The sequence below is a fragment of the Mycteria americana genome, chromosome 1 (genome assembly GCF_035582795.1).
Source record: "Mycteria americana isolate JAX WOST 10 ecotype Jacksonville Zoo and Gardens chromosome 1, USCA_MyAme_1.0, whole genome shotgun sequence".
Taxonomy (NCBI): domain Eukaryota; kingdom Metazoa; phylum Chordata; class Aves; order Ciconiiformes; family Ciconiidae; genus Mycteria; species Mycteria americana.
The window spans coordinates 59409085-59420327 of NC_134365.1; positions in this window are offsets into that span (position 1 = coordinate 59409085).

Genomic DNA, 11243 nt, shown 5'->3' on the forward strand with positions numbered 1-11243 from the left:
AGATGCCTGGAAATCAGGGCTGAATAATTGTTGTGGAAGAGCTGGTTAAAGGACTCTGGATTGGTGGGACCGGGAGAGGTCTTGAAGCTCCACTGCGCTGGGAGAAAGGTAGTGCAGAGGCGTGCTTCAGAAGTGAAGCAAAGACACTAGGTCTTCCAGCCTACCTTCATTTCAAGGGAAAGCCATAAAATGGCTGATCCTGGAGTTCACTAAGTCGTCATTAAAAATGGTGTAATATTATTGCATTGCTCAACAGGCGTTTATCAAAAGCTCGTCAAAGGAAGCTGATACGGGTTCTTTGAATGGACTGCAAGCTAAGGAAATGAATGCTGCTGATTTAATACATTCCCCTTCTATAAGCTGTAAATAATTATAATAAACAAGAGACAAATCATGTGAGTCAGTCCCAGCTGATCGCAAGCCACTGCACATCTCCGCGTGTGTAGGTGGCACCCACCGAGAGCGAGGGTACCACCGTCGCATCAGGAAGTGGCTTGGAAGAGGGTTTGGTAACAACCTGCACGTGGGCTCTGGGCCACGAGGCTTGGTGCGAGCCCGAGGTCCGCCGACGCGGTGGCTGAGCGTGAATCCCTGTGCCATGCGGCTGTGTGTGGCAGCTGCGTGTTGGGGATTTAGTCAATGAATGATAACGTTTGCTGGAAAGTGTTGTTTGGATCATGTTGAAATGATTTATGAATTCGAACTGAGTTTGCAGAACAACTCAAGGGTGAGGCCAGTGTGACTGCTAAGGCTGTGTCTTAGTCTGGTACTGACAAGCTGCATCAGGAGATTTGAGCCCGAAAGCCCATGAAGAAGCCCTGAATTCTGTGCCAGTGGTGGGGCTGACCTGTTCTCAGGGTTTTGCTGCTGGCTTGCTATTGACTCTACTGGCTCGGGGGTGGTAGCCTGAGCATCCCTCTGACAGGAGAGCTTAGAAGCTGATGTGGGAGGGAGGGTTATTTGTATGCTTCCTTTCTGCCTTTATAAAAAAATTGCAAAGTCATAGAATAATTCAAGTTGGAAGAGATGTGTGGAGGTCATCTAATCCCATAACTTGCTCAAAGGTCAGTCAAGTTCATGTAACTGTAGCATCTTCAGCACAAGCTTGGAGGTGAAATGCATTCTGGAGTGCCAACAACTTGATCAGTCGTGGGAGGTGACCCATGGCCTCCTGTGCTTGCCCACAGCCCTGTTTCCTTCCCTGCACAGGCCGGGGCTGGTTGTCACTTGTGGCTCTTTCTCTGGGGTGTAAAGAAGAAAAACTGCAATGCACTTAACTTTGATCCAGACAAGATGTATTTTTTGTGGTTGCTCTCAGTTTGCCTGAAGCATGATCATTTCTGGCACAGCACATCCGGTGCGGGCTCCTGCAGCTCCAGCTGAGCCGGGAGCGATTCAGTGAAGAGCTTCCAGTGTGGTTTGAGGGCTGGAGCTGGGCGGGGGGGAGAGAGGGGAAACAGGGCAACGGCTGCAAGAGTTCATCTGTTTATTCATCAAGAATAAGGACATTTAATTGCTTTCTAGAAGCACCTTGCAAGGAACAAAGACCTGACTTTTCTAGGGCTTTCCTACCTGGCAGCATTCTAACACACCCCAGCGCTTGGGAGGTGAAGCCAGACAACTCCAGCCTTACCTGTGGGTTAAAGGACTTGCTGCAATTAGTTATTTCTGAAGCATTTCTAAATATCAAATGCTAATCCAGGAGCTTCCAGTGACTGGCGCTGGCCAGCCCTATTGCTAACCTCATTGGCGATGAACCATCTACTGTCCTGGGTGCTCTCTGTTCACCCTGGGCTCGCACCGACCTGTCAGCGACAGCCCAGACCTGTAACCCTTGGGTGCTGCTCCTCTTGCCTCTGCTGGCTGAGGGAGACAGCCCCACAAACCACATCCTCATCCATGGGGCCAGGCCCAGCGTGCTGTGACCAGCATGTCCTCATCTCTTCTGCAGCAGAGGTGAAGGCTCCTGGCCCGTCTGAGCCCTGTGACTGGGGAAGCAAAGAGGGTACTGAAGTCAAAACCAGAGGATTTTTGTTTCTGGAAAGAGGCAGACTACTTCTGCAGCTCTCCGAAGGTGGAGCAGGAACCGTTTGGCTCCTGAGGTGCCGTGGCCACCAGCCCATGACCAGACTCTAGGAGTCAGCCTTCTTGCTTGGAGAAGCCTCACCACGTTTGGCTCCTTTCCGGCTGCAGCGCACCGATGCCGGGAGCCCCTGCCCGTGCCGGGGAGGGGATGTGCAGGGCCGGCACCGGGAACAGCTGTCCCAGTTTGCGGAAACTTTCTTGCCTTTTTAAGGACATGTTGAGTGCTGTGCTCTAACTTTAGCACAAAGGTATGGATGGGTATAAATATATCTGCTCTCGGTGCCTGTCTTGTTCTTCCGTGTGTAAACACTGAGCTCTGTCCCAGCTCTTTTTGATGATAAATTCCTCATCTTTTGAATCACAAATCACCTTTTTGTGTGTCAGGAGAAAGCATCAAAGCCCAAAGTCACTTTGCTTTTTATAGCACCAGTGCTCTCCAGCTGAACTCCACTCAGAAATCACCGATTTCACGGAGCTCTGCAACAACAGCAGATCTGGCGTGTTTACAGTTCTATTAAAATAGCCTTTGCGCTGATCTGGAGCCCTCCTGCCGCAGAGTGCTGCAGTCCTCTCTTATTTTTGCAAGGATGTCGCCCATCCTCCCCGGTGGGAGGCTGGGAAACCTCGCTTTGCGTTCGAAACACCAGGGCTTTTCTTTTTCGGTCAGCGCACCCCGGTTCTGCCAGCTCTGCTCCAAGAGAAGCTGCTCTCCAGAAATAGCTCCCGCTTTTGGCCGAGCGCAGCTCGCATGGGCAAGATGCCGCTGGCTGTCCCCGCGCTTTCGCTGAGTACAGAAGCAGGTATCCCCCCAGCCAAGGGCGGCCGCAGACGCTGCTGCCCTGAGCACGGGAGGCTGGGGAAGGCTTTCTGCTCACGCCGGCGTGAGCGTGGGCAGGCAGCGGGGTGAGCTGCCTGCTCTGCTGTCCCGCTCAGCTGCGGGGCTTGGAGGGTGAGAAAAGAAAAGGGAAAACCAGCGCCATCCCGTGCAAAGCTTTGCGCAGGTGGTAGGAAGCTCCACGCCTGCCTCATGGGGGGCTGAACAAAAAATTTGGGCAAAAATGAAAAATTCAGTGTTGGGGGAAAGCTGGTGGCCGCTGAGCTTGCACGCTTGCCTTGGGGGGTGAAGGCTGAGCTGGCTGCAGCGCTGTGACCCTGGGGTAACACTCGTTTCTCCTCCGTGGACCGGGGATGTGTTTGCGGTGCAGGAGCAGATCTGACCCACCCTCACTTGTCATTAATGCTATGGGACGACTGGCACCGAGCTGAGAGCCGGTGCACCCACAGGTCCGGAGAGATGAGTCTACACGCTCCTCAGGGTCAAACTGGGTGAGACGCAGCCCTGAAGCAATGGAGATGACAGCTAGTGGTGAAGCCGACTCATTCCTGGTTAAGATCCAGGTCCTACTGTGGTTGAGAGAGTTGTTAGCTCTGGGCGGGAGGCTAGGCAGAGCCTGGCTTGGCAATTCGGGTCACTGGGTGGCCGTGCAAAATACCTCTTCAGCCCTGGGCTCTCAAGTAGCTTTGACTTGAAAGGAGCAAATACGTGGAGTAACCGCAGGGCTGAGTGAAATGTGCCGTTCCCACAGGCTTGGTAGTGGCATTAAATACCTCTTGCAATACGGAGTTGGGACCTGTCAACACCAGCACGAGTAAGTACCAGGGGCCTTTCTGCTGAGCAGCATGAATGCTGGTGAGCCGCTGGTCCCTGCTGTTACCAGCGAGCTGTGGGGCACAGTGAAACAATTCCTCACCATCAGCCAGCATCCTCACACTGAAACTGGGCAAAAACCCCGCACGTAGAGCTAAGGCAGCTTGCTCTGGTCGTCTCCCCAGGGAGCAGCGTGCGGGAGGCAGCTGTAAGGCAGCCCTAGCACCGAGGGGGATCATAAATAACCCGAGGGATGGGATGCCAGACCTCCTGGTTTTGCTCCAGCTGAGCCTGGAGCCTTCAAGCTCTCAAGCACATTGCGTTTTGCTGAGGGATGGTGCCCTCAAAACAAAAAATGAGGAGGCTGAGGCCAAATTTCACTCCAGGGGACATATGAGTTTATACCTGCCCTGAGCTGCTCAGGTCATGGGAGCGGGGACCGTCTGACGGCTCCCAGCAATGGCCCGGGGTGCTCAGGGCCACGCCAGCCCCCGCGGGAGGTGCCTCAGGTGGGACATCCCGGCACCTGCAGAAAACCTGCTGTGACTTGCAGGCCAGGTGTGACCTGGTGCCATGGCAGGGAACCAGGGAGATTTTCTCTCAGTGGTGGTGAATCACCGCTCGGCAAGCAGAGAGCTTTGTTCACCATTTTCATTCTTTGCCCAGGCATTTAAATGTTTCTCATTTTGGGGGGACAAAAAACATTTGGAGCATTTGAGTTGGGGCTGGAGGTGAGCGGCGAGCCTCCCCCTGTTTCTCCTATTGCAAAAAAGCAACCAACCCCCTTCCCCACCAGGTGGGCAATAAACCCACTTGTAGAAAAATAAATGATTGCTCTGGAGCCTTGCCCATCTTTGGCGTGCTCTCAGCCTGCTTGCAAGTCCCTGGTGGCTTTTTCAACCAGCCTCTCCACTAGAAATGAAACACCTTGACAAAAATGATGGGGTCCTGTGAGAAACACTTTGGCTGAGCATCCCCCTCCCTGCTGGTGGGTGATGGCACTGGGGACAAGTCCTGAGTGGCCGCGGTGCAGAGCCAAGAGCCCGGTTGTCCCTGCAGGGCAGCAGCACCCAGCCCTGCTTGGCGCTGGGCAGATGCACGGTGGGTTTATACTTGGGTCTTCTTGAGAAGATGTGAGATACTTGATTCTCCGGTGCCCTGTTGTGGCTTTGTGTCCCCTCGAGCCCTTAGTGGGGACCATCACAGCCGAGAGGCCCCGGAGGCACAGAGGAGGCAGGGTGCCAGCATCCTTACGGGCACCGCCAAGGCCGACATCCCGGCCGAGGGGCTGCGTGCCCATGGTGCGCCTGGGCTTGCAGAAAGCACCTCTTGAAAAACAGCCAGATCCTGGTATGGTACCTCCCTAGAGCAAACCCTGGAGATTTTGCTCACCGTGCGCATCCACTCCATTCCCTCCTTGCAACTGCAGCTACATAGCTCTCCTGGGGCCATGTGTTTCTAGATCAGTTATCAGCACCAAGTCTGAGCATCTGTGCCCAAAATACAATGAGAGTTGCCAGGGAGAGAAGAGGCAATGGGTGAATCTGTCTTCTGCACTGCAAACGATCAGGTCTCAAGCTTTGAGCTCTGCTACACTGCCCCGACTCCCTGGCTCTTTTGTAGGTGGCTGCTCGGGAATGCTGCAGAGTGAGAGTTATCCTTTCCAAACCCTTCACTTCTGTCCTCCGGCAGCCAAGCAATCCCCACAGGATGAAGTCCTAACATGCCCAGAGCCAAGCTTCATGCCCAGCAATGTTTCTGGCCCCGATTTCACTCCAGGCTTTGGGGAAAACAGGAGTGCTTTTGAAGAGTGCCATTTCATAGTCTTAAGTCAGAGAAACTGCGTGCCATGAGCGTGCCCAAAGGAATGACCCAAGGGAATGACGGCGCTTGGGCAGGAGGATGAGCCAAGGCAGCAAAAGCAGAAAGGCAGATTTTGAGTGGTGTTTTAATAGTCTGTTCATGTGGATAAAATTAAAAGGAGAACCCAGGACCAATAAAACCAGGTCTAGCCTGCCTCCCAGGATGCAGACCATCCCCTCTCAACCAGCTCTGCGTGCAGATTGCCTGGCCGTGGCGGCAGGACTCAGCATGCCCTGAGCACCCAGAGCTGTGTCTTACCCACCAGGACAGTCACGACCTTGACATTTCTGGGATTCCTGTACCCAGAACAGTTATTATTCCCCTTCATTTTACTTTTTTTCTTTTTTAACACCTCTTTTCTTTCACTAGTGTTTCTGCAAACAGTTTGGATAGGCCCCCAGAGCTTGGACTTATCAGCCCTTATCTCCAAAAACCATGGTAAGGCACCTGGGTCTGCGATATCCCGGGGATCTCCTGGCTCTCCACGTGCAGGAAGGCCATTTGCAGAGCCAGAGCCGTGCTGCATCGCTGAGGGTCTGCGGTCACACCAGGAACAGGACTGGCTTCTCCTCTTCTCTGGCCTTGCAAGAGTCACTGACCGATGAAGAGCGGCAAACCCAGGACTCAGTCTCAGGCCTGGCCTGATGGTGGTCTTATTACAGCTTCTTCATGCAAACAGAACAAGCCCTTGGGTGGGAAATCTGAAGGACCGAAGGACTGCCAGCACGGTCCTAATGCTGAAAATTAGGTCAAAGGGATGACCAAAGGATGCAGGGACCATGTAGCCTGGTGAGCATGGCAGGGTAGCCTTGGGGAGGCATCCTGGCACTGGGGCCTCCAGGAGGGACCAGGAGGAAGGGGCTCTGTGAAGTTTCATCCCAAACCTGAGGCACAGGAGAACAGGGACAGCCCTGTTTTGCCTCGGTGACAGCTGACGGGAGGAGGCTGGAGGCTGGGGTAGAAGGACTGATGGGCGTGGGCTGTGTCCTCTGGGTGGGGGCATCACCTCCCCCTGCCCACATGCCTGCTTGGTGCCTCCTGCTCGTCACTTCCATCTGAAAAACAGGGCTAGTACCTCACACTTGAAGTTGGCTTCATTAATGTTTGTGCTCTAGAGAACATTTCTGCAAGGAGCCATTGATGTTCATGTTTTCATTGCCATTGCTGCGATTTTACATATTTCTGATATCAAAACGTGTGGGTTGTTAGATGTCAGGGTGACCTTGTGGAGATGCTGCGATGCTCAGTTAATGTCTTTCCCAGGATGTGGGCACAGCAACTCACCGGTACTGTGTGATTTGTTCATTCATGTGTTCCCGTCCCAGAGCTACTGCCTTTAGTGTTTCGCTTCTGTATCTAACCCCATAAATGCCCTGCTGGTCTGCCATGTGTGGAGTGTGAGTAGTGAGGTGGGTCTGCAGAGATCTCTCATACCTCTCACCTCTAGACTGCACCAGGTCATGCCTGTAGCTGCGTTTCCCACGTGGAGCTATACACGTATCTGGTCATACCCCTTTGCTCCCGTAGGGACCCAGCACAGGCTCTGGCCACTCAGAGGTGTTTTTTTCCCTGCGTGGGTGGTGCGTGGCCCTTGAGCTCCTGTTTCCCAACTCCTCTCACCGGCGTTGGGGTTGTGCCTCCATCCCCTTCTGCTGCAAGCTCAGGGCTGCTGCAGGAGCACCAGGGTTTGAGCCAAAGCTTTTGGAGTGGGTTGAGCTCCAGGCATGCTGTGTGGGCTTGGAGCTGGAGCTGCCAAGGGGGTGCTGCTGCTCCTGCGTCTCCCTGCTCCTCAGCATCTCTGGGGTGTGAATGCTTGGACATGAGCTCCTCAGTGTTTAAGGGTGAAAACGTTATTCTTCCCACACTACCTAGCTCTTACCTGTCGTTTGGATGTCACAATAATTTAGATGTGGCAAAGGCAGCAAGAGTCATTTTAGGTGTCTCCCAGCATGCCAAGAGTTGGAGGTCAGCTCACGTGCATAAGGGGACAGGAATTTCCCTTAGGTTTTCAGGAAAGGCTGGGACCTACTTTGGGGTCCCAGTACTGGAGCAGCTGGGCAAACCCTGCCATGGGAACGCGTGTGTGTTGCTGCAATGGTGTTTGCATGGGTGTATTGTGGCAGCACCCACAGAGGTGGACGATGCTATTCCACTGCCGCTGGGTTCGGCTGCCATGCAAATCACCGATGGCATTTTACAGGAGACATTTGTCTGCGTGGCGATGTTTGTGCTTAGGGTCATGTCTATTTTTGCTACTACGCCATGTATTTTTAAATTGGGTTTGAACGGTATACAATGCCCGCAGCACAGCTCCTTTCAGATCATCTGTCATGTCAGAAAATGGTTTTGAATATCTGTCTGCTCACTTCAAGCTAAATATTTATTCTGTAATTAGATTGTTTTGTTTCAAATGCTTTTTTTAAAAAAAAGTGTATGAACGAGAATTCAGTATTAGGCTGCCTAAGTGTGTTGGGAATATGCGGCTAGAGAGCAAAATGCTTCTGCAAAGCTGGTGTGGGTGTTTAGCCTTCACAAAATATCCCTCCATCTCTTTTTTCCCCTGGGTTCATCACAGTGAAAATCTGCTCTATTAATTTCTAAGCCAGGACATGCTGGGGATATTGCAGCTGTGTGCATGGAGGTGAGGGAAAGGTCTTCAGCCCAACTCTCCCCACCTGGCTGGGCTCCTCAGTGCTGTCTCCCTGGCTGGGGTCTTGTCCCTGCGAAGCCATCGATGCCCCGGCCCAAAGATGCCGCCTGGGTCCCCCTGATGTGGGGGTGATGCAGCCCCATGTGCTTTTTGCATCTTTGCAGCACGGGTGTGAAAAATGATGGAGGTCTGGGGCAAATACGGTTTAATGTTTCCCTGCTGCAAGAGTACCTAAAGTCATGCTCTTGCAGAGATGAAGGGAGGCTGATCATGCATGCTCACGTGGGCAAAGACAGAAAGGAAGGAGCAAGTTTCATACTTCACTGAGGCACTTGAAAAGCATTTGTTTCTGCTGTAATTTCACTGCTGAGATGGTGAAAACTGTGGCTTCTGGGTCACCTGTGAGTTCACGGGGGGGGGGGGGGGGGAGAAAATGTTGATGTCAACCTCACTCAGGCTGAAAATATTTCTTTTAGGTTCCTGGCAAGCCAAAAGCCTCTTGAGATCCTGGGGGTCTCATCAGGGGGAGTCTATGCGGTTTCATTTTGCTTTCAGATGAAACCATTTCATAAGAGATCTTGTTCTCAGCTCCGGTCCCAAGGCAGGTCTCCTTCTAACCCTTAATAATACTCCGAACGCAAACCTTCGGGTCCTGCATCGGGCAGGGAGCGAGCCACCAGCCAGTGTGGCAGCGGCCTCCCCGCTGCCTGACCCCGCACAACCGGGGCTCCTCGCCCTGCCCGGGCACCTGCTCCAGGGAACCTGGGCTCTCAGCAAGGCACTCGGGGAGCTGCCCCTGGATTTCAAACGCTGCCCGATGAAGAACAGTATAACACAGATTGGGGGATGTTTGCTTGTTAACAAGGGCGGGGAATTATGAAATGCATGGCTGTGTGGATAATAAACTAGAGAGAAATTAAAGGTAAGAAAGGAGGATAAAGATTTAAATTTAAACCTAAAATATTACTTCAAAGGACACAACAGGTAGCTAAGCTGCTAGGGAAAATGGTCTGAAGTTTGGGGATTTGATTTTGGGAGATCTACAAGTGAGAGCTTCCCCATGGACCTGGACTCAGTGCCAGGGGAACTCTGCCTCAGAGCACAACCTTTCTTTTAATTACTTCTATCTTAATCTGTATGAAGTAATTGTATATCATTAAATGATCCCACTCAACATAAGATAACTTTGTATTAGCAGTAGAGGCTTTTATTTTTTCTTATCCTGTATAAATAAGACATACATCCCACTGGCTGTTTTGTAAATAACCTCGCTGTCTCACCCCTGCCAAAGGGTGGCCCTTCTCTTTCTTCTTCACCTCCTCACCTCTGATGGGTTTTGGTTATGTTATTTCCTGTCAGCCTGCCTAAAGCCCAGTTAAAACGTGCTGCCTACAGTAGTCAGTTGTATTTGCTAAGCTGTTACTTACACTGTGGTCTTATTGTATCTGCTCAGGCTACCCTATACAAGCAGGTAATGCTGAACAAGATGCTCCAGCTGACTGCAGGAGCTGGGATTAGGTGCTGGTTCTTCACACTGTGCATTTCCGCACCCGCTGGATGGTGATAAGCTGCTCTAAAAGGCTAGCTGGGTGCATGAGCTCTCCCAGTCCTAGAGTTATAATTTGGAGCAGAGCGATTAAGGCTTTGGCTTACAATAAAGCTGGCATCTCTCTCTCCTCCTGCAGTGTTTTCTATAGATTTGCATTCCCCCCCCCTCCCGCCCCCATGTGTCTTTCACGACGGTGTGGATGTCCTGCAAGGCAGGTCCTGCGGGCATGCTGATAAATCATCTTGCTTTGGACATGGCAGAGAGCTCTCCTTGCCCTGCTTGCCCAATGCTCCTGGCCGGGCTACGGACCACGCTTACTGCTGTGGTGAGCTGTTTGGCCAGTGGTCAGACTTAGGAGCTCATATGCTTGCATGTCAACGCTTCTTTCCAGGGCAGTTTTGTATGCCATGCCTGAAATGTTAATACCAGCGGGCACAACGTGCTTCAGAGGAAGCATCCATAGCTTTGTTCCTCAGGCTGGAAATCCCTCTCCCCAGAGGGAGCCAGCAGCCCCATTTGGCATTGCCTCTCTGCCAGCAGCTCCTCTGCTTTGTTCCTTTCCCCTGGAGAGCTGATTTTCTCCTATTCACTTGCAGAAACACCACTGGCTGCTGCTGCCACCATGCCGCAGCCAGCTGGGCACAAGCAAGGCTTGCTCTCGCAGTCAGAGGCTAACGGTGGCCAGAGGATGGCCAAGGTGCTGGGAGCCACGCTTGGGGTTTTCATGGTGATCCTGGTGATGTGGCTCATATGGATCTCCTCTGGATACATTTCTCTAAGCTTTCAGGTTAGGAAAGTGCCCCAGGAATGCTATGAGCTTCATTACAGTTTCTGCTAAATCACTAGCCAAACTCATCAAAATGTATCTGGAAAGCTTTTGGACCTGGTGGCTTAGGGATGCTGTTTGCAGAGCTGGTGGGACGATCCCACCGGGAAAATCCCGCTGGTACTCACGCCGCACCAGCACCGAGGAGCACCTCCAACCGCAGAGGGTGCAGCGTGGAGAAGGTCTCACCAAAACCCCAGTGAGGGAGAGCAGGGAAGAAAAGGGAAGAGCGAGAGCAGCTGAGGCTGGCGTGGGGCCCTGACCGTTCACAGAATCACAGAATCATATAGATTGGAAAAGACCTTTAAGGTCATCAAGTCCAACCATAAACCTAACACTGCCAAAACCACCACTACACCATGTCCCTAAGCACCTCATCCAAATGTCTTCTAAATACCTCCAGGGATGGCGACTCAACCACTTCCCTGGGCAGCCTGTTCCAATGCTTGATAACCCTCAGGACAGAGGATTCACCCTGGGAAAGGCTGCATAGTGCAGGGTGTATGGACAGTGGCAAGGGAGAGGCACGTGGACCTGCAGCTGGCAGGTGCTCACCCCTATTGCACATTGTTGACCACTGGTCCGTGCCTCCTGCCTGTGTGGATATGAGGACGGCTGGAAG